Source organism: Mauremys reevesii, linkage group 24 (genome assembly GCF_016161935.1).
Source record: "Mauremys reevesii isolate NIE-2019 linkage group 24, ASM1616193v1, whole genome shotgun sequence".
Classification (NCBI taxonomy): Eukaryota; Metazoa; Chordata; order Testudines; family Geoemydidae; genus Mauremys; species Mauremys reevesii.
In genome coordinates this window covers 13,547,327-13,570,756 of record NC_052646.1, presented here as the reverse complement: position 1 = coordinate 13,570,756, position 23,430 = coordinate 13,547,327, and the positions used below count along the sequence as shown (strand labels likewise).

General features: G+C 49.7%; 1 pseudogene; it reads right to left on the bottom strand.

Moving 5' to 3' along the window:
• The window catches only part of LOC120390528, a 146,137-nt pseudogene that overhangs the window by 6,501 nt on the left and 116,206 nt on the right, over positions 1 to 23,430 (bottom strand).

Below are 23,430 nucleotides of genomic sequence, written 5' to 3'. Positions count from 1 at the left end.
CAAGCCACCGAGGCTGCTTAGTGAGGACCATAAACTGTGAGTATCGTTGCTCAAGTCTGCCCTGCATGGGCAATTACACAGAACCAATGAAACTCTCAAAGACCTGACACCCCCATGGGATACTCTGAGCTCAGTGTAAAGCTGGGAAAAGATCTTCTGGGAGCAGCCTTTGCTTTGGTTATTCCAAAGCCCTGTCCTGGAATATAGAAGACCATCCTTGTTCTCAGTGGTGGCAGATGGCAGAACAAGAAGCAATGGTCTCAAGTTGCAGTGGAGGAGGTCTACGTTGGATATTAGGAAAAAACTATTTCACAAGGAGGGTGGTGAAGCACTGGAATGGGTTACCTAGGGAGGTTGTGGAATCTCCATCCTTAGAGGTTTTTAAGGCCTGGCTTGACAAAGCCCTGGCTGGGATGATATAGTTGGTGTTAGTCCTGCTTTGAGCAAGGGGTTGGACTAGATGACCTCTTGAGGTCTCATCCAACCCTGATCTTCTATGATTCTATGATCCCTGTAATAGAAATGATGGGCCCCACATTTTGTATGCACAGCTGCCATTGACTGCAGTGGAAGCCGCATGGGTGACCCTGAGGGCAAGATTTGGCTCTAGGTTTTAGGTGTAGCCACATAGTAGGATACAGGACATGCCACTATATAGTCACTCTAACCCCCATTGGGAATCCCATTGCCAGAGGAGAATGGCAGAATCTGGGAGAACAGACGGACCAATAACCCAGCACCCACCTTGATGTAGCGTCCATTGTGCACACAGCCACACCTGTCCATGGAGACGCATGCCTCCCCATCGGACACGTATTCTGGATCACACCAGCAGCCTTCAAAGCACTTCCCGGTGCACTGGGCAGGGGCAAACAAGCTGGCACAGGTGAAATCGCAGGATCTGGTACACAGCTCATAGTGGCTGTTAGCCGGGCAGGCAAGGGCTGGAGGGACAGAAGTAAATTACAACCATCACAGACAGAAAGCCAAGTTAAGCTGAGGTCTCCCACCTAAATAAACAGAAGCTCCTACTTAGCCTAGAAGTCTGAGAGGCATTGTGGAGGTTGGATAGCACAAGAACCACAGCAGCTATGGGTTAATGAAGTACAGATTGTAGATTGTCCTATAGACTTACGGCAGAAGGAGGCCGTTCTCCAGGTGTCGATCTTGGCCCCAGCTGCCTGGCACGCAGCCACATAGGCCTGCAGGCTCTGGCAGAGGGTCTCTCCCCTTCCGTTGGTGGCACACATGTCATAGAGACAGTGGTTGAAGTACTGAACAGGATTGATTTTTGAGTGACAGTCTCTGAAGGGACCTGAAGTGGCCAGGATCAGCCCACATGAGCTCTCAGTCTGGTACGGCGCTGTCTGGGCTGCATCACAGATGGGGCACTTCTCACCACAGCCATCAGAGCATATGGCATCCTCAACAGGCACCTTCCAGAAGGCGACAAATTCATCCACATTCTGGGTACTCTTCACACCGGGCAGTAGGAAATCATCGTTCTTGTCATCGTTAAAGTTGCCACATAAGCCACATACATGTCCCTTATAGGTGCTGGGGACGGACACTAGGAGGTAGGAGGCAGTGTCGTAAAAGACTTTGAGGCCAGAGGCTGATTGGACAATGATGTTGTTCCCCTCTTGGTTGATCCAAAGTTTTCCATCGTCCATAGCCAGTGGCAGGGTGTAGAGCTCACCACCCACCTGTGCCAATGAGAGAGAAATTCACCCATCACTGGTGGAGACTTAGCAATGTCCTAGTGTTTTACACACACACACCCCATTAGTGCTATTTAAGACTAATCGCAAACAGGGACTTACCGCAATCTTCCACTTCCTCCCCCTCTCCATGGTGATGGTGTAATCATGCAGGGACACCACCACTGTCCTCATCACAGCCATCTGGCCACCACCGGGGCTCTCATTCTCCACCACCACAGAGAAGTTTCCCAGTCCAGAGTCTCTGCTGCAGACCTTGGCTAAGGTGTAAGTGCAGGAGCCCTGGAAGTCAAAGGCCCGTCCGTCAAAGGAGATGTAGTGAGGTCCGCCGGATGCGACGCATGTTCCATATCCTGTGGCATGGCAGCCCAGGACTCCGTTCTCCACCCTGCACTCCTCATTGGCTCCACAGGAGGTCTCCAGGCACTCAACGATCCCATTGTCTTTGCACAGGCAGCGTTCCTGGCAGGAGGCGCTGGGGTAGAACTCCTCTCCCTTCCTGTAGTACCTGCCCTGGTGCACACAGCCACACTGCGCAACAGGGATGCACTTGTCACCACTCAGGGTGAATCCAGCATCACAGAAACACCCTTCAGCACAGGGTTTCTCACACCGATCTAGAGCCCACAGGTTGTTGCAGTTGGAAGGGCATCCGGTTCCACAGAGTTCGTAGTGAGAGTTAAGGGGGCAGGTGGGTGCTGAAGAAAAAGATCAGAGAGAATTTGAATTTCTGTGAGAGGAGAAACATGGTTGAACTAACAGATCATCTTGGTCAATGTTGTTGAAAGTCTTTTTCTTTTCACATCTTTCACACTCCTGGTCCTAGTTTCATCTCTGGGAAAAGTATAGTCTAGTGATTAAATTAGGGGAGTGGCCATCAGGACTCTTGGGTTCTATTCCCATCTGTTGGATAAGGGGTCACCTCTTGACTAGAATAGTGGGAGTCTGCATTCATGCATTATGTTGCAAGCAGGAGGGCTCAGAACTCCTGGGTTCTTTTCCTAGCTCTGCCACCTATTTATGGAGGACACCTTTGGCCAAATAATTTGCCAGCTCTTTTCCTAATTTTCCCAGCCGATCAAATGGGGAAAACAATACTTACCTATCTCACAGTGACTTACAAGACTTAATGAATGTTATAAAATGTTTCTACTTCTCTAAATGCCAAAGTATTAATTCAATTTACTCTGGAAAGGCAAAGTGTAAGGCTTGGTCTACACTACAGACTTATGTCAGTATAAGTACATCACTCAGGGATGTGGAAAATCGACACCTACACAGTTATACTGACCAAACTCCTGGTGCTATGGTGACAGGAGGGCTTGTCCCATTGCCATAGCTACTGACTATCAAGGAGGTGGATTAACTACGCCAATGGGAGAAGCTCTCCTATCAGCATAGGTTGCGTCTTCACTAAGTGCTACAGCGGCACAGCTGCATCTGTGAAACTGCAGCTCTGTAAATGTAGACAAGCCATGAAAACAGCAGGAACAGAGAAGATGAGCTCTAAGAGAAAGTTTACAATCTAAACATTAAGTAACATGACACAGAATGAAAAATATATTTCAGGGGCTAAAATTTTAATTGCATGTTGGAAATGTCTAGGTCTAGAATCTGTAACAAAGATATTGCACACTGTAAATTAAAACTCAGAACTGGGTGGGTGAACAATTCTGACCCCACCCTGCAGAGGGCGCTGGTGCACATGTGAAGTAAACAGTCCCTAAAGCAGGGTCCCACAGGTGACACTTACCGCAGAATGAGGCCGATCTCCACTGCCCTATCCAGATGCCCTTGGCCTGGCAGGATGTGACGTAGGCGCTGATTGCGGTGCACAGCGTGTCCTGGTGACCCTTGTATTGGCAGGTGTCATAGATACAATCATCAAAGAAGGGAGCTGGGTCGATGGCCCCGTGGCACTGTCTGAATGGCCCGTACTGTCGGGTGAGGACCCCACAGTACTGGTCTCCCTTATAGGGTTGTTTCTGAGCCTCACTGCAGACTGAGCAGTCCCCGGTGCAGCTAGACGAGCACCCTGGGACCTCCCCCACCTTCCAGCTGTCAGCGAACTGAATCTCATCAGATGTCTGAGTTCCATTCTTCATGGTCAGATCGTCGCTGAGGTCCTGATTGGCATTGCCACAGAGTCCGCAGACTGCGTTGGCGTACGTATTGGGTATGATGACCCTGGCATAGCTGTACCAGTCAAAACTCACTCTCAGGTCGAAATCAGTCTGGATAAAGCCATGGACTCCACTGATGTAGGCCTTGAACTTGTGCTGGTGGGAGAAGGGCAGGTCCACAAAGACACCATTGACCTGGAAAACATACAGTAGAGATTGTCAAGGATTTCACTCAGTGCATTCAAGATGAAATAATTCCATTTCCACGGCGCAGCCATGGATACTCTGGCTCCAAAATTTATATTTCTGAATTGGGTGGAGGGTAACCCAGTGCATTAATATTTCATCCCATTGCCCTCTACTATAGCCCTTTTCTTTGGGTGAAAAATCTCACACAAATAATGTACTTGCTCATAAATTCAGTATTTCTATATTTGATAAAAATTGGAGGGACAGTTGTGGTGGAAAAAAAAATTCAGGCTGGATGCACAAGAGGCCATATGCAGGAGCAGTTTCCTTTATAACCTTTAGCCCAGTCATTAGGACACTCACCTGGAATGTGGCAGACCTGGGTTCAATTCCCACCACTGCCTGATACGGAGCAGGATTGAAAATCCGGTCTCACATTTAGCACCTACTAGGCTACTCTAGGGCAAAGGTATTCTCAGTCTCTCCTGTTGAAGCTGTTCTACTTTGTATAACTAACTAGTCAATGGAGCAGGAATTTGAATGTGGGTCTCCCCCTGCCCCAGCTGAGTGCTTAACAGCCGGGTATAGAATCATTCTTATTCTTGCTCTCTGGGCCAGGGACTAGTCACGTATTTTATACAAAGTGGAACAGCTTCAAGAGGAGAGGCTGAGGGCATATCTACGCTACAGGTGCTATGTGCTGCTGACGTGTCAAGGTCCAGACACGTCCTATGTTGATGGAAGGGGTTTTTCCAATGGAGGTAGGTAATCCAGCTCCCTGAGCAGTGGTAGCTACATTGATGGACGAATTCTTCTGTCAACCTAGCTGTGTTTACACCAGGGGTTAGGTTGGCTTAACTACAGTGCTCAGGGTGTGTGTGTGTGTGTGTTTCAGACCCTAAAAGATATAGCTTGGGGTATGTCTACACTACCCACCAGATCGGCGGGCAGTCATCAATCCAGCAGGGGTTGATTTATCACGTCTAGACTAGCACTCTCCCATCGACTCCAGCTCTGCAAGAGGCGCAGGCAGTGTCAACACGGGAGCAGCAGCAGTCAACTCACCACAGTGAAGATACCACGGTAAGTCTATCTCAGTACGTCGATTTCAGCTACGTTATTCACCTAGCTGAAGTTGCATAACTTAGATCGATTCCCTGCCCCCCCCCCCCGGGTAGACCAGACCTTAGATTGATCTAAATTTTAAGCATAGCCCTGCCCCATAATATCCCATAGTCCAGTAGCTAGGGGACTCTCCAGCAAATTCAAATTCCTTCTCCCCATCAGGCAGAAGGAAGAATGGAATCCAGGTCTTCCACATCCCAGGTGAGTGTTCACCCACTGGCCTAAAAGGAATCATTAGCAGTGCTGGTGACTGCATGAACCTAGCCCATCATTTCCTTGGCTTTTTATTGCCCAGAAACAAAACAAAAAAAGTTTCCTTTCAGGTGGAACAGAATTTTTGTCAATATTTTCAGAACTGGCAGTGTATCAAAGAACTAGTTATTTGCATAGCTCTACTCACAACTGCCCTGTGAAGTGAAAAGATCTTATTACCCCCTTTAGAGCTGGGGAAATAGGCCAGGTCTACCCTGTAATCTTACATTGGTATAACTACGTTACTCCGGTGTGTGAAAAATCCACCCCCTGAGCAACGCAGTTACACTGACCTAACCCCGCGGGGTGTAGACAATGCTATGTCAATGGGAGGACTTCTCCTGTCAACATAGCCACTGCCTCTTGGGGAGCTGGAATAACTACGCCAACAGGAGAAGCTCTCCCATCAATGTAGTAGCGTCTTCACGAAGCGCTACAGCGGTGCAGCTGCATCGGTGCAGTGTTTTATATGTAGACCTGCTCATAGAGGTACAAAGGTAGGAAGCGACTTGCCGTAGGTTATTAAGCTGGTCAGGGGCAGAGAGAGGAATAAAATCCTAAATGTCTGAATCCCAGCTCAAACCACTTCCCCGGAGTAGAATGTTCTTAGCACCATCTGCTCAAACCCACTAGCCCCCACAGCTGTGATAGAACCTAGGAGTCCTGGCTCCCAGCCCCCCCCGCTCCAACCACTAGACCCCACTCCCTCCCAGAGCTAAGAAGACAACATAGAGCGCTGACAAGAGATCATTGAAATGACTTCCTGCATTCCCCAGTGATCCTGCATCCCTACCTGGATCTTGCGTGGATGCTCCTGGCTCAAGCTGATGGTCACGTTGTAGACCTCTAAGGTCACTGTTTTGGTGAAGGACACGGCCTTGCTGCCTCGGTTGTTGTTCTCCACTTTGACATTGAACGGGGTGAGTGTGGGGTCCTCGGAGCAGAGAGCCACAAACTGGTAGATGCAGGTGCCCATAAAATCATACTTTTTCCCATCAAAGGTGGTGTAGTGAGGGTCTCCAGTACCTATGCAGGTGGAGTAGCTGATCGCATGGCAGCCACGGACCCCATTGACCACGGAGCATCTTTCTTTGGCCTTGCAACTGGTCTTCCTGCAAACCACTGTGCCCACGCTGGGGTCACACCTGCACCGAGACTGGCAGTTCTCATCGTCCCAGAACTCCTCATTGGGTTTGTAGTAGCGGCCATTGTAGTCACAGCCGCAGCTCGCCAGGGGGACGCACTTGTCAGTGCTGAGGATGTAACCGTCATTACACTGGCAGGTCTCCACACAGGGCTCCCGGCAGGAGGAGGGGGCAGTTCGGTCAGAGCAGCTGGCTGGGCAGGCGTTCCCACAGGCCTCGTAGTGGCTGTTCTCAGGGCAGGGCAGGGCTGGGACAGGGTTGGAAAGGGGAGATTTAAAAATACAGGAAATAAATGAAACAACCTGCCTAGATGCAGTGAGATCTACAGACAAATTCTTACACGCAGTGCGTTATCCACCCTGCATGAAACAGCCAAAAGGAAAAGGACGCTGGAATTAACTTCTGCATTCAGGAACCAAAAAGCTATATATGTCTGCAGCCAAATCTCACAGGCCATGAGTCAATCAGGGTCAGCGCTTGGGTATAAAGAACACTTAGGTCTGCAGGGAGTGCTAGGTAAGAGTACTCTCCCTTGAGTTAGTGCTGACCTTAATGGCACAGTGTGGAGCTAGGGGGCGCCGTTCTGCAAATAAAGGAGACGGATCTGATTAGGAGGTGCTCTCCACTTGTGTCCATGCTGACTCCAATGCCCCAGTGTTGCACTGGTGGTCACTGTGCTTCAGGGAGTGGGGTGGAAGGCTCAGTAGGGGATGCTCACTCCTTGGAATCAGTGCTGACTCCAATTCCCAAGGGTGACACTAGGGGGCATTGTACTGCAAGGAGCGGAGTACGGAGCTCACTAAGTGGTGCTCAAAGTCAGTGTTGATCCCTATCCCAAGAAACCCAGCCATTCACAACCCTATGCTCAGGTCATTCACCATCCCTTCCACCGACAGAGTGAACAGATCGGCTAATGGAACTGAGCTGAAACCAGATTTACCATTTCATGGGAAATATCAAGATTTTGGATTTTCTTCTGTTCCGAAAGGGAACGGAAATGAAATTCCTGTCCCAGACATTGTTGCAAGTCAGTTGAAGTGTTTTATTTTGATAAAATCAAAACACTACTTTCTGATTTCAATCTTATAAAACTTTTTAAAAATGTTTTGTGTCTAAAAATAATTAATTTTGTTGTCAACAGTCGTTTCAAAATGAAAAATTGAAATGTTCCATTCTGAAATGTTACTGACACGCTTTGTCTCAAACTTTTTAAAATTAAATTTTGTCAAAATCTGAACTTTTTTCTAAAATTTTGAATTTGACAATTCCTCAAAACTCCGGAGGAATGAAAAACGTCCAGGTTTCTCTACTGACTAGCCCGATCATGACTGTGTCAGTAAGGACACCAAGCTGTCAGACTCACCGCAGCCAGATGGCATCCTCCAGTCATAGACGGTGGCCCCGTGGTCTCTGCAGGTTGCTGCGTAGGCCTCCAATGCCTGGCACAAGATTCTCGTAGCGCCCCTGTTCAGACACACGTCATAGACGCAGCTATCAAAGAACTCACTGGAGTTCACTCTGGAGTGACACTCTCTGAAGGGCCCTCCCGGGGCTTTGCTGATCAACCCACAGTGACTGTCACCCCCGTACAGCTTCCTTGTGCTCTCATCACATGTCAGGCAGTTCTCTTGGCAGGAATCCCAGCAAAAAGGATCCTGGTCTTGGACTTTCCAACTAGCAGCCCAGCCCACGATGGAGGAGACTTTGGTGCCACTGGCTGATGTCATGTCATCTTCAGGGTTCTGGTTGAAGTTCCCACATAGGCCACACGTGGCCCCATAATAGCTGCTGGGGAGGGTGATCACCAGATGCCAGTCCCAGTTGTATGCCACCTGGAGACCAAAGTCTGTCTGCAGGATGGCGCGGAAGCCTCTCTGGTACACTCTGATTTTACCGTCTGACAGTGTCACTGGGAGACTGGTGATCACGCCGTTTAGCTAGAGACAAGGACAGGATGGGGTGTTATTGCTCTGTCATCTTAACTTGTTCTTACTGCATATGTCACCTCACCACTCATTTTGACTGTACCTCATTGTCACCCTAACCAGTGGCATGTACAATAAGGGGACCAAATCCTTCATCATAAGAACATAAGAATGGCCATACTGGGTCAGACCAGGTCCATCTAGCCCAGTATCCTGACTTCCGACAGTGGCCATTGCCAGGTGCCCCAGACAGATTGAACAGAACAGGGAATCATCAAGTGATCCATCCCCTGTTGCCCATTCCCAGCTTCTGGCAAACAGAGGCTAGAGACACCAACCCTGACCATCCTGACTAATAGCTGTCACTTTTTACTCATTCCTTACTCAGGAAGAACCAGTGAAATCAATGAGAGTTGGCCTGAATATGTTAAGAATAGGTTCAACAAACACCTGTCAAGGATGGTCTAGCTATACTTAATATTGCCTCAGCCCGGGAGATGGACTTAGATGACCTCTTAAGGTGCCTTCTTGCCCTACATTTTTAGAATTCTGTATACAGTACTTATCTATCTACAATATCTACCTACAGTATCTGTCTGTCTGAAGAATTCTCTGTCTATCTATCCATGCACACTACCTAGCTATATTGACTAGTCACCTACAAAATCTAACCATCCATCCATCCATCAATCCACCCACACACTGATCCCTCTGTCAACATTATCTAGTGTGATGGGGCAAGGCCAGATGGCTACAGTAAAGTACTGAGGAACAGGTATGCTAGCTCCAGGCTAAACAAATCCCTAGGACCGTGGTAACCAAATGGCAGTTGCTCCAGGTTAATCAAGGCACCTGGGGCCAATTAAGATCTTTCTAGAAGGCAGTGGAGATAGCTACATTGATTAGAACACCTGCAGCCAATCAAGGCAGGCTAATCAGGGCACCTGGTTTAAAAAGGAGCTCACTCCAGTCAGGAGAGGAGGAGCCAGAGGAGAGAAGTGCATGTGAGGAGCTGGGAGCAAGAGGCACAAGGAGCTGAGACTGAGAGGGTGTGCTGCTGGAGGATTGAGAAATTATCATACAATCAAGCATTATCAGACACCAGCAGGAAGGTCCAGTGGTGAGGATAAAGAAGGTGTTTGGAGGAGGCCATGGGGAAGTAGCCCAGGGAGTTGTAGCTGTCATGCAGCTGTTACAGGAGGCACTATAGGCAGCTGCAATCCACAGGGCCCTGGGCTGGAACCCGGAGTAGAGGGTGGGCCCCGGTTCCCCCCAAACCTCCCAACTCCTGATCAGTCACAGGAGGAATTGACCCAGACTGTGGGTTCCACCAAAGGGGAAGATTACTGAGCAAATCCTCCAGTAAGCGCAGGACCCACCAAGGTAGAGGAGGAACTTTGTCACACTAGCTATATTATTTACACACCCATGGTATCTATCTACAATATCTAATTATCTAGAAGTGTCTAATACACAACCTGTGATGTTGCACACGATATGATTCTATGAAAAATATGCTAACGAGTGTGAATATAATGTAACTGGAATATGCTTCATGCAAAAGGTCTCTTATCAGGTATCATTACAAATCTTATCTACTGAGTGTGATGATCCTATTTGTATACATGTATCACTCTTCTATCTGAAACTAGAAATATGAAATATATCTCTGAGGGCCTATTGTAATTATGCAAAGTGTGGGCCATTAATGGTGGTTTGGAATCTTGATGGCTCCTATCAACCAGGATAATGGACTGTGGATGGCTCTGTTTGCAGGTAGGCCTTCCTGTGAGTCAGGCTGGGAAGAATGAAGGCTTGGGGTTTTACAGTGACATGTGATCACGTCACCTGAATTGGAATCCATCTTTAACCTGGTGTTTTTCCATTGAGAAGGAGGGGTGGGAACCCAGAGGGACAAATGATTCCTGCCTTATGCAGAAGATATATAAGTGGGTGGAACAGAACAAAGGTGGTGGCCAATATGAGAAATCCCCTAGCTATCACCTGAGCTGGAACAAGGGCTGTACCTGGGGAAAGGATTGTGCCCAGACTAGGAAGGCGTCCAGTCTGTGAAAGAAACTTATTGAAACATCTCTGAAGGTGAGATTTTATCTGTATTGTTTTATTACTGTACTAGGCTTAGACTTGCATGTTTCATTTTATTTTGCTTGGTAATTCACTTTGTTCTGTCTGTTACTACTTGGAACCACTTAAATCCTACTTTCTGTATTTAATAAAATCACTTTTTACTTATTAATTAACCCAGAGTATGTATTAATACCTGGGCGGGGTGGGGGAGGCAAACAGCTGTGCATATCTCTCTATCAGTGTTATAGAGGGTGAACAATTTGCGAGTTTATTTGGGGTTTATTGGGGCTTATTTGGGGTTTGGACCCCATTGGGAGTTGGGCATCTGAGTGTTAAAGACAGGAACACTTCTTAAGCTGCTTTCAGTTAAATCTGCAGCTTTGGGGCATGTGGTTCAGACCCTGGGTCTGTGTTGGAGCAAACTGGTGTGTCTGGCTCAACAAGACAGGGTGATGGATTCCCAGGCTGGCAGGGAAAGCAGGGGCAAAAGTAGTCTTGGCACATCAGTTGGCAACCCTAAGGGGGTTTCTGTGATCCAACCCATCACATTACCCATCTGATATATCTGTATGACCCACATGACACTTTGGAAATCTCCAGAATCTAAGCTTTCATGTTTGTTTGTTTGTTTTGTTTGTTTAAAATAATTTTTTGGCCTTTATGGCTGGAAGGAAAACTTTCCAAATGTTCCTCAAGTGTGACTAGTTCGGCAACATCTGCCTGAGTCTGCAGAGAGCCTGAAACGGTGACCCTCTAACGGTGTAAACTCCACTGCCCCTACTAAGCAAATCAGAGCATCAACTGTAAAGCCCATGGATAACACTTCAGTGACAACACTAGCTATTTATTCCCTGTGTGGCAAAAGTGCTAACCCTACATAGAATTATAGGATCATAGGACTAGAAGGGACCTCGAAGGTCATCTGATCCCACCCCCTGCACTCATGGCAGGACTAAGTATTATCTAGACCATCCCTGACAGGTGTTGGTCTAACCTGCTCTTAAAAATCTCTAATGACGGAGATTCCACAAACTCCCTAGGCAATTTATTGCAGTACTTAACTACCCTGACAGTTAGGAAATTTTTCTTAATGTCCAACCTAAACTGCCCTTGTTTAAACTCATTGTTTCTTGTCCTATCTTCAGATGTTATCGAGAACAATTTATCTCCCTCATCCTTCTAACAATCTTTTATGTACTTGAAAACTGTTAGCATGCCCCCCCGCCCCACCCTCAGTCTTCTCTTCTCCAGACTAAACAAATCCAATTTTTTAAATCTTCTCTCATAGGTCATGTTTTTTAGACCTTTAATCATGTTTGTTGCTCTTCTCTGGACTTTCTCCAATTTGTCCACATATTTCCTGAAATGTGGTGCCCAGAACTGGACACAATATTCCAGCTGAGGCTTAATCAGTGCGGCCACAGGGTGCTTTGGGAAGGGATTGCAATGCCTCATGGGGCAGGCACAGTGTCACATGATGCAGGTTTCCCAATCCTATGTTTCATGGGCATCCTACTACACTGTCAGCTGTTTTTCAACTGAAGTGTGTGTGGGGGGGGAGTGACAGTGTGTTTTGGGGGACAGAGAGTGTACCAGCATGTTGTCTTGTAAGTTCAGACAGAAGCAGGAACCAACCAGTCCTGAGGCAGGGGAGGGGGGTATCCCCGACATCAGCCCCCACCTCCCTCCCCAGCTCTCTGCACAGCAATCTGTCTGTCTGTCTGTCTCTCTCTCTCACACACACACACACACTCCGGCTTCTGTGTTCAACAGCACGAGCATTCCATGTTAATGGTTTGCTTGGTGTCTCTGAGCAGATCGGCACAGCACGCAAGGGCTGTCAGAAACGGAGCTTTGAAAGGAGAGGGGTGCATGTCTCCAGGGCAGCCAAGTTCAAAAAAATGAGCAGAGCAGCCACTTGAGGGATTATGGGACACGTCTGGAGGCCAATTGATTGCTTTCTGCGCTGTAATGTGTTTATACTGCCAATACAGCGCTGGAGCCTCTGCGCTTTAAGGCTTACGACTCTCATCAAGGTGGTTTTTTTACAATGCTGCAAGTGAGGTGTTTCTGTGCACTAAGTGCCTTGGCAGTGTGTACACCTCGGGAGTTACACCACAGAAAGCTTCTTTACTGCGCAGTAGCTTGCCAGTGTAGACAAGGCCTAAGAATTACTTCTTGTGTCTTGCTTACAACACTTCTGTTAATGCATCCTAGAATGTTTGCTTTTTTTGCAACAGCGAATCACGGCATGTACAAATACATTGACAGAGGCATAGCATGCAAGTCAGGGGAGGTGATGGTATTGCTCTACTTGGCACTGGTTAGGCCTCAGCTGGAGTAGTACATCTTATTTTGGTCACTGCTGTATAGAAAGGATGTAGAGAAACTGGAAAGGATCCAGAGGTGAGCAACAAAGATAATCAAAGAGATGGAATGCAAGTGTTAGGCCTGAATGAAGATATAGCAGACAAAATAGGTATGCCAACCTGACTGAAGTCAGGCTAACAGAGGTTTCTGGGTAATCCCAGAGTGGAAAAATACTGAGAAGCAGCATTGTTTCACAAAGCCCTGGAAAAAGTGAGATAAGCCAGGGGTTGCATTCCTGGCATAGTACCAGCTGTGCTGTGTTAGGAACAGTGTTTGAAGAACTGATAAGAAACCCTAGCATCCCACAGTTCAGATTCTTACTCCCTGGTTTAGTTATCGGCTTGTTTTAAACTCCCCTGCATTCCTAACTTTTGGTACTTGTTAAGATATTATTAACAATCTAATGCTGTAGAGATAGTCTAGGCATGTGTGTATATTAAAAGTGTCTAGTTTCTAGTTGTTAGACAAAGGGGGGTGGGTTGTTCAAGTGAATGATGTATGACGTAATAAAACTGTCTATATAGGCTAATACTAAGCTGTAAAGAGTGGCTGGTTCTCTCAGGAGACGAGCTGCTCTCTATTGATGCATGCACTTGTCAATAAAGAGCTTTTGATCGGACCTTGCTGGTGTTGCCTGTCTCTCTGCAGTCAGACAACGAACTTCGCTGTCGGGGTTAGAGTCCCTGACACAAGTCAGATGAGTAAGGCTATGTTTTAGTCGCGGGTATTTTTAGTAAAAGTCATGGATAGGTCACGGGCAATAAACAAAAAGTCATGGCCCCCTGACGTGTCCATGTCTTTTATAAAAAATACCTGTGATTAAATCTTACCTGCTGGGAGGGGGGCACTCCTGAAGACTGCTGTTGCGGGGGGAGGAGTCCCTGCTGCTGTTGGGAGGAACTGCTGGGGGGGAGCTTCACGGGGTGACGTTTTGGCCGGGGGGGCAGCCCAGGCCCTGCTGCATCTGGAGTGGGGTGCAGCCTGAGGCCCTGCCACTGCTAGTCCAGGTGGGGGAGGCCTGGGTCCCCGCTGCCACCGCAGCTGGTCCCGGACCACTGCACCAGGGCAGCGCTGGGGACCAGTTGCCTGGGGCTGCCAGAGCAGTGCCTGGTGTGGCTGGCCCTGGGGCTTCCTCAGCTACTGGGCGGTTCTGGGGTCAGCTGCACCAGAACTGCAAAATTCACGGATGTTATGGAAAGTCTCAGAAGCCATTACTTCCATGACCTCCATGAATGATTCGCAGCCTTACATATGAAGGAATTGGGTATGTTTAGTTTGCAAAAGAGGAGATGGGGGGGATATGATAGCAGTCTTCAAACATGTAAAAGGCTGCCATAAAAAAGATGGAGGGCAGGACAAGAGGCAACAGGTTCAAACTACAGTAGAGCAGATTTAGATTAAATCAGGAAAAACTTTCTAAACAAAAGAAGAGCAGAACAATGGAAGCAACTGTTTAGCAAGGTTGTAGAATGGGTTTCACGGGAAGTTTTCATCCATCTTGGAGGATTTAGACACATCATGGCATTATGGCAGGGGATTAGATTAGATGACCCTTGAGGTCCCTTCTAACTCTATGGTTCTATGACTCTATGTGTGGGATAAGCATCCCATCACACCTTGGTCATTTTAACAGATCAAATGTGGCAAGGATTGGGGCTGAAGCAGCTTATGTAGAGAACTGGGGGTTGCTACAGAGAATGAGATACGAAGAAAAGGATGAAGGAGATTCACACAGACAGGTCAGGAAAAGAGAATCAGAAACAGGAAGATGCAGAAAATGGAGGGAAAAAAGGGCAGAAATATATCTGAACCTCAAATGGAGCAAATTTTCTCACTGTACAATGAACAGAAAAGGAAGGAAATGAATAATAAATACATAAATTAAAAATTAGTTCTTTCTAGAGATGTGCAAATAATAGATTAGTAATTATGAAAAATTAGGGAAAAAAGTGTTTCAGTCTAACTGGAAAAAAATCACATTTTTTGGTGAAAAGTGGAAAGAAAATTGTTTCAGATCAAACAAACCGTTTTTCACTTTTTAAAATATTTGAAATTTGAAAAAAATAAAATTAAAGGAAATTTTGATACAAAACATCATTTTAAATTGAAAAACGGAAATGTTTTATTTAAAAAATGTTGAAACAAAACCTTTCAGGTTTTTTAGATTTTTTTTTCTCGGCCAAAATAAGTTGCCAAAACTGATGCAAATTCATGAAAGGTTTCAGTGCACAGAATCTGCATTTTTCATCAAACAAATGCTTTGGATGAAAATTTTTGCCCAGCTCTGGTTAAGAACATAAGAACAGACATACTTAGTCTGACCAATGGTCCATCTAGCCAGATATCCTGTCTTCCGACAGTGGGCAATGCCAGGTGCTTGCAAGTGAATGAACAGAAAAGAGCAATCATTGAGCGATCCATCTCATTGTCCACTCTCAGCTTCTGGTAGTCAGAGGCTAGGGATACCCAGAGCATGGGGTTGCATTCCTGGCCATCTTGGCTAATAGTCATTGATGGATCTATACTCCAGGAACTTATCTATCTCTTTTTTGAGCCCCATTATAGTTTTGGCCAAAATCTTCTGGCAATGAGTTCCACAGGTTGACTGTGCACTGTGCGAAGAAGTATTTCCTTTTGTTTGTTTTAAACCTGCTGCCTATTAATTTCATTGGGTGACCTCTGGTACTTGTGTTATGTCAAGGAATAAATTATACTTCCTTATTCACTTTCTCCACACCATTCATGATTTTCTAGATCTCCATCATATGCCCCCTTAGTCACCTCTTTCCCAAGATGAAAAGTACCAGTCTTTTTAATCACTCATCTGGAAGCTGTTTCACACTCTTAATCATTTGTGTTGCCCTTCTCCGTACCTTTTCCAATTCTAATATAACTCTTTGAGATGGGGAGTTCAGAACTGCATGCAGTATTCAAGGTGTGGTTACTAAATAAAGACTATATTCTCCCTCTGACCTCTGTGCAAACCTCTGATAGGCCATTCTGCTGTGCATATTGGGGAGTATACAGTCCTCAATTTACACTGTGACACATGCACCATAACTAAATATAGAATTCAGCCCTCTACTGAGACCTGTGATCTATGCCACCTACTCCCATTGATTTCAATGGAGTCGTGATTTCACCTCTATTATCAACCTATCCAACACTTCTTTCTTTCTCTGTCCCTTCTAGAGGAGGGACAGTCTTCTCCCATGCATCTTCTAACACCTGAAACAACCGTCCCACCCAGGGCCGGCTCAAGACCCCAGCGCGCCAAGTGCGCGCTTGGGGCGGCATTTTGCCGGCAGGGCGGCAGCCAGCTCCGGCGGACCTTCCGCAGTCATGCCTGCGGGAGGTCCACCAGAGCCGCGGGACCAGCGGACCTCCCGCAGGCATGACTGCGGATGCTCTGCCGGAGCCGTGGACCAGAGAACCCTCCGCAGCTGCGGGAGGTCCACTGGAGCCGCAGGACCAGCAGACCCTCCGCAGTCATGCGTGCGGGAGGTCCGCTGGTCCTGCGGCTCCGGTGCACCTCCCGCAGGCATGACTGCTTGGGGCAGCCAAATTCCCTGGTCCCACCTTGTCCAAGGTTAGAAACGTCACCTGAAAACATCTTTCTTCCCATTTGCCTGTGTTTTCTCTCTCACATCCCTGATTCTAGGATACCATTTGTGTGAAAGACACTATGCCAAATCAGCGTGTGTTAGAAGGTGCAGTCCTGAAATCGGAGACTTACCCGGACTTTCCCAACTTCCCTCTTGTAGATGGAGATGTTGTACCCGTAGACATAGATGTTGGTCACTCGTAGAAAGGAAATAGCCTGGCTGCCCCTGTTATCATTCTTCTCATCGATGGTAAAGGGCTCCAGGGAGCGGTCGGTCCCACAGTACTTGGCAATGGTGTAGGTACAGGTGCCCTGAAAGTCAAACTTCAGGCCATCAAAGGTGTGATAATGTGGGTCCCCCCAGCCCCAGCAAGTTCCCACGTAGTCAGGAACACATGTTGCGTGGCCATCCTCTGTCTTGCACGTCTCCTTGGTCTGGCATTTCAGGGTTTGGCAGGTTTCTGAAAGGAGAAAGCCCAGTTACATCAACAGAGTGGGGGACTCAAGTCAAGTGTCTAGGCCAGGGGAGCAAGATCTGCCACGGGCACAGCATTCATGCAGAACCAACTGAACCAACCAAGGCATGCTGAGGATACTCAACAGAGCTTGGCTTGCTGCAGGCTCTGGTCCCAGTCCAGCTAAACACTCAACCATGTGAGCAGTTCCATTGAAATAAGACGGTTACTCACCGTTGTAACTGTTGTTCTTCGAGACGTGTTGCTCCTATCCATTCCAGTTAGGTGTGCGCGCCGCGCGTGCACGGCTCTTCGGAACATTTTTACCCTAGCAACACTCGGTGGGTCGGCTGGGCGCCCCCTGGAGTGGCGCCGCTATGGCGCAGGATATATACCCCTGCCGACTCATCCGCCCCTCAGTTCCTTCTTGCCGGCTACTCCGACAGTGGGGAAGGAGGGCGGGTCTGGAATGGATAGGAGCAACACATCTCGAAGAACAACAGTTACAACGGTGAGTAACCATCTTTTCTTCTTCGAGTGATTGCTCCTATGCATTCCAGTTAGGTGATTCCCAAGCCTTACGTAGGCGGTGGGGGTCAGAGTTAGATGTTGCAGTATGCAAAACTGTTGAGCCAAAGGCTGCATCCTCTCTGGACTCTTGGGCCAATGAGGCAAAGGTGTGGACCGAGGGCCAGGTAGTTGCACGACACATCCCCTGAAAGGGTACGTGAGCCAGGAAGGCAGCAGAGAATCCTGAGCCCTGGTGGAATGTGAAGTAAGGTGGCTCTATGGAACATGGGCCAAACGCAGGAGGTGCGGATGCACGACGTCATCGAAGACGAAATCCTCTAGGAGGAGACAGGCATGCCCCTCGTCCGGCACGCCAGCACGACAAAGATTTGGGGGCGTTACGAAAGGGCTTTGTCCGCTCGATATAGATTGCGGATGCCCTACGGACGTCTAGGGAGGGCAATTGTTGCTCTCCTTGCTATAAGTGAGGCTTCGGAAAGAAGACCAGAAGGAAGATATCCTGGATGATATGAGAGGCTGACACCACCTTTAGGGAGGAAGGCCGGACGTGGTCACAACTGCCCTTGTCCTTGAGAGACACAGTATACCGTGGGTCCATCGTGAGCGCCTGAAGCTCGGAGACTCGTCTGGCCGATGGAAAGGCTACAAGGAAAAACTGTCTTCCAGGACAGGTATGTCAGCGAACATGTCGTCAGTGGCTCGAATGGGCAATCATAAAAACTGGTTAGAACCAGGTCGAAGACCCAGGGTTTGGCGGGGGCCAACTGGGGGGGGCATAACGCTCCAAGCCCTTGAGGAACCTAGAAACCACAAGGTGTAAGAATACGGAGCGGCCACTCTCCGCTGGGTGGAAGGGAGAGATGGCTGCCAAGAGTGCCCTTAATGAGGACCGCGCCAGGTGCTGCTGTTTGAGAGACCAGAGGTAGTCCAAGACGGAATGGATCGGGACCTCGGCAGGAGAAACATTGTGCGTTTCGTAGCAGCAGGAGAAACACTTCCACTCTGCCAGATACATCAACCGAGTGGAAGATTTCCTACCACCCAGGAGAATCCTGTAGAACCGAGGCAGAACAATGTAATTCGGATCGGTTTAGCCACGCAGCAGCCATGCTGTGAGGTGCAGGGATTACAAGTCTGGGTGGTGAAGCTTGCCGTGATCCCGCGTTATGGGGTCTGGGCAAAGAGGTAGGGAAATAGGGTTGGCTACTGACAGGGGTAGCAACCTGGTGTACCAGTGCTGCCTGGGTTACGCTGGAGCGTTCATGGTCGGGTGCGCTCCGTCCCTGCAGAGTTTTAGCAGGACCCTGTGAACCAGCGGGAACGGTGGGAAATCGTACAGCCGATGGCTCATCCATGGCATCAGAAAACCCCTCCAAGACTGAGCCCGGGGAGAGGCTTTGGAATGAGGAGAACTTCTCTCTCTTTTTGCTCTCGCGGGAGCGAAGAGGGCTATGTGGGGAAAGACCCACTTCTGAAAAACGGAATGAATAATGTCCGGAGGAAATGACCACTTGTGAGACAGGAAGGATCTGCTGAGGCGATCTGCCAACTGAAATGCCTGGTATACAAGGCAGACTGCTCTCAGCTCTCGGACCTTGATGTGTAAGGCCAGCTCTTGAGCCAACCGAAGGCCGTGAGTGCGAAACTGACCCAGGTGAGCACCCAGCCGAGAGATGGGGTGTCTGTCATGAGGGTCCCCGAGCGGTTAATGGAACAGCCTGCCTGGATACACCAGGGAGGGCGCTGACTCCCGGTCGAGGGAGCCTAGGATGCTCGGGGGGAATGAGACGACCAGGTGTATGCTATCTCTGCCCAGGTGGTACACCAAGGTGAGCCACAATTGAAGTGGACGGAGGCGAAGCCTGGCATGTTTGGAAACAAACGTGCAGACAGCCATGTGACTCAGGAAACCTAGGCAAGTGCGAGCCAAAGTTGTCGGGAAGGTCCATAGACCTTGTACAATTGTTACCATCGCATGAAACCGAGGCTGAGGTAAGCGGGCTCTGGTGAGACTGGAGTCCAGGATGGCCCCAATGAATTATATTCCCTGTGTGGGAACCAGAGTGGATTTTACTATTGATCATCAGGCCTAGACACAGGAATAGGTCCGTGTCGATGCCCACATGACCGGTAACATGGGCCCGGAGGTCCCTTGAATGGGCCAATTGTCTAGATACGGCGAACGTGTATCCGACGGTGGCAAAGAGAGGCGGCGACTACAGCCATGCACTTTGAATACACTTGGGCTGTATAGAGGCCAACCGGGAGGGCCGCATACTGGAAACGACGGTAGGCCCCCAACCGGGGGTACCTTCTGTGTGGAAGAGAAATGGCGATGTGAAAATACGTGCCCTTCATATCGAGGACGGCATACAGTCTCCGGGATCCAAGGATGGGATGACGGTCCCCATGGGTACCATGCGGAACTTATCTGCATCGTGAACTTGTTGAGGTCCCGCAGGTCTAGGATAGGACTGAGACCTCCCTTCGCCTAGGGGATTAGGTTTCTTCCTTCATCCTGTATAGCTCCGATGAAGAGGAGCGTCCGCACCTGTTGCAAGCGGAATCGCTCGTGAGAGGGGTCCCTAAGAGGGACGAGGATGGGTAGGCTTTTGCCCCATTGGTGGTTAGAAGGACCTTAATTTTGGCTCCTTTGGGGGCCTGATTGACGCCTACAACCGCGTAAGTGACTCCTGCTGGCAAAGTCCTGTCTTTGTCTAGGTGCAGGGTAAGAGCGGTGAGTCTGGGGACGGAAAGGTCGGCGCTAAAGCACCGGCGTGTGCATGCCGAGAGAGAGCACAAAGTGACCCTGCTGCCCTTCAGGCTTTGCAGCCTAGGGCCCTTTTTTCCCCGAGAACAGGCCTTTGCCATTGAAGGGCAAGTCCTGTATAGTGTACAGCAGCTGCGAGGGAAGGCTCGATAACTGGAGCCATGAAATGCGCCTCGTGGCAACACCCGAGGCCAGGGTCGTGGCAGCGGAGTCAGCTGCATCCAACGAGACCTGGAGGGAAGCTCTAGCCAGCTTCTTCCTCCGTTCCAGGAGGGCATCGAACTCTTGAGAGGAGTTCTGAAGAACCGACTCTGTAAATTTGCCCACCGCCACCCATAGTAGCGGCTAAGCAGGGCTTGCTAGTTTGCTACACAAAGTGGCAGGGCCCCCGCCGAGTACATCTTACGGCCCAGTAAGACCCTTCGCCTAGCCTCCTTGGCTTTAGGGGCTGGTGCCTGCTGGCCATGGCGTTCCATCCCATTGAGGGACTGGACAACAAGGGAGCAGGGGTGGGTAGATGTACCTATAGGTACTCGTACCCCCTGGATGATACCATGCACTTGTGTTCCGATCAGAGGAGGGCCCAAGGAGTATGTTCCTGCCCCCGCCTCATCTGGGGAGGAGGCAGAAGAAAGGCCAGGGACAAGCGGGTCCTGTGTGGGCTCGCGCTCCTGGACGACCTCCTGATCCGGTGGGATCTGGGAGCCCGGTGGCTGAACCGGGGCTTGCTCCGTACCGGTCGGAGGGGGACGGCTAATTGTCGCCTCTGGCACCCAGAGCTCAGATGGAACGGAGCGAGATGGGAGCACCGGTATGCCTCTGGCATGGTAGTACGCCCAAGGTTACTAGAAGGACCACTGATAGGTCTCCTGGAAGACTCTGGAGGGCACATCGTAAAACAGAGTGCTGCGCATATGAAGTGTCCACACGTGGTAACACTGATGCATGGCTGGATGGCCCTGAAGGAGCTGAAGAGCCTTTGGTACAGTCTCCTTCACTAACTGACGTCGCTTGACGCGGCACCGGGGATCGGTACCGGGAGACATACCGGTACCGAGAACGGGACCTGCCACCGGAGCTGTGCCGGGCAGTCGACCGAGAGCACGAGACTCGATGTCCAGCAGGATCGGTGCCGAGTGTATCGGGCCAGCGAACGGGACGCTGACCGGTGCCGCGAGTACTAAAGGTACCGAAATAGAGAACGGTGCCGAGACTGCGAGCGGCGTCGGGACCTCGATTGGTGACGGGACCGAGAACGTCTGCGGGACCGCGATCCGGAACGGTGCCACTCTGCGGTACCGATGCAGGGTGGCGTGAGCAAGACAGGCTCGCCGATAGACAATATAACCCGCACCGGCGGTGTCGGGGGTTAAAGCAGCGCGGACTCTGCCCTTGCCATCGACTCCCTCGCTGTGGAAATGTTTCCAGCATGGAGGGAATAGTGAGCTCGACCACAGCTCGCCCCGGGGAGCGTTCAGGTGCTGGACTCGACAGCTCTTGCGGGTCCGGAGTCTACGGTGCTGATACTGTCGGTGCCGCAGCAGGTACCGGTGCCGGGCAGTACGACGTAGTAGAGCGCTCGGGCTGCGGAGCAGGCGGCTCGGACGCAGAAAGTATATTGTGCCTCTTCATCCTCCAGGAGAGGGAACCATGCCGAGTGGACGTCGGAGCCAGCGAGGGCCAGTACCGGGAGGCCTTGGCGGTACCGGCGATCCGGTGCCGAGGGAGCGCTCCTTGAAGACTAACCAGCGCTCGGCGCCGAGAGCGGAGGGGCAAGAGCTGCCTCCCTCAGGAGCTGCTTGCGAAAGTCCCGCTCCCCTTTGTTCTCGGATTAAAGGCCTCACAAATGCGGCACTTATCTGTTAGTTGAGATTCCTCGAGGCACTTAAGAGAGGATCTCTAGTCGGCATCGGCTTGTGGCCGGCCGAGCAGTGTAAAACCCTGTGGACCGGGCATCGGACCCGGCACCGGGAGAAGGGAAGGGGATAAACCCCGAACCCCTGAAAATAAATACTATACTACAAACAAATAAAGTTAACTACAACTATCAACATCTGAACTATATACTAAACGAGAGAAACTACGAGTAGCTAGGGAAGTGGAGGTCAGCTAAGCCGCGCTCCACTGTTCCAACGGCCGTCACGGGCGGGAAGAAGGAACTGAGGGGCAGATGGGTCGGCAGGGGTATATATCCTGTGCCATAGCGGCGCCACTCCAGGGGGCGCCCAGCCGACCCACTGAGTGTTGCTAGGGTAAAAATGTTCCGAAGAGCCGTGCACGCACGGCGCGCACACCTAACTGGAATGCATAGGAGCAATCACTCGAAGAAGAACAATGAGGTTACTCACATGTTTAAAGTTAGGCATGTGCTTAAATGCTCCTGGTTCTGATCCAGCACACCCTCAATAACCCATTGCTGTGGCACTGAAGTAATTGGCTAATTCCCACTGATTCCTTTGGGAGCGGCATTTCAGTCCATACATCAGTGAGCAGGCCTGCCGACAGCATGTGGGGGAAGGGGGCAGTTTCCCAAGGGCCCAGGCAATTTAAAAGAGCCAGGGGGCCCCTGGCTGCAGCTGCATAGCAGCCAGGAGCCCCAGGCCTTTTTAAATCATCCAGGTGGGCTGCAGGGCTCCTAGGCACATGGGGGTGGTACTGACGACAGCGAAGGCAGCCAGGCAGGCATGTGGAAGCCCTGACCATGCCAGAAGAACACACCCACCAGCACAGCTGCCCTGGGGCCCGGAATTGCTGTCAGCGGGCATGTCAGTGAGAGCCACACATGCTAGATGTTAAATTCTGAGAGTTGTAAGCACCTTTGACACCCATGTATTTCAATGGAAGAAAATGTTTATCTCCTGGATCCCCCTTCCTAATACCTGGATCGCCCACAGCTTTGTTCTTATGCTGTTTCACTCTGAAGATCACTAGAAATGTTCCACAGACTCCTATGGCCCATAGACAATGAACTACACCATTGCCTGCTTGCTAGATACATTGCACTTAAAGCCAAATTGCAGATAAGATACCTGTGTCTATCATGCTTTCAGGCTTGCGAGTTCTTCGAGGAGACTACTAGGGTACACTTAACCAAACAAAGGAAACCCTGCAGAATAGGGGGAGCTCTACTCT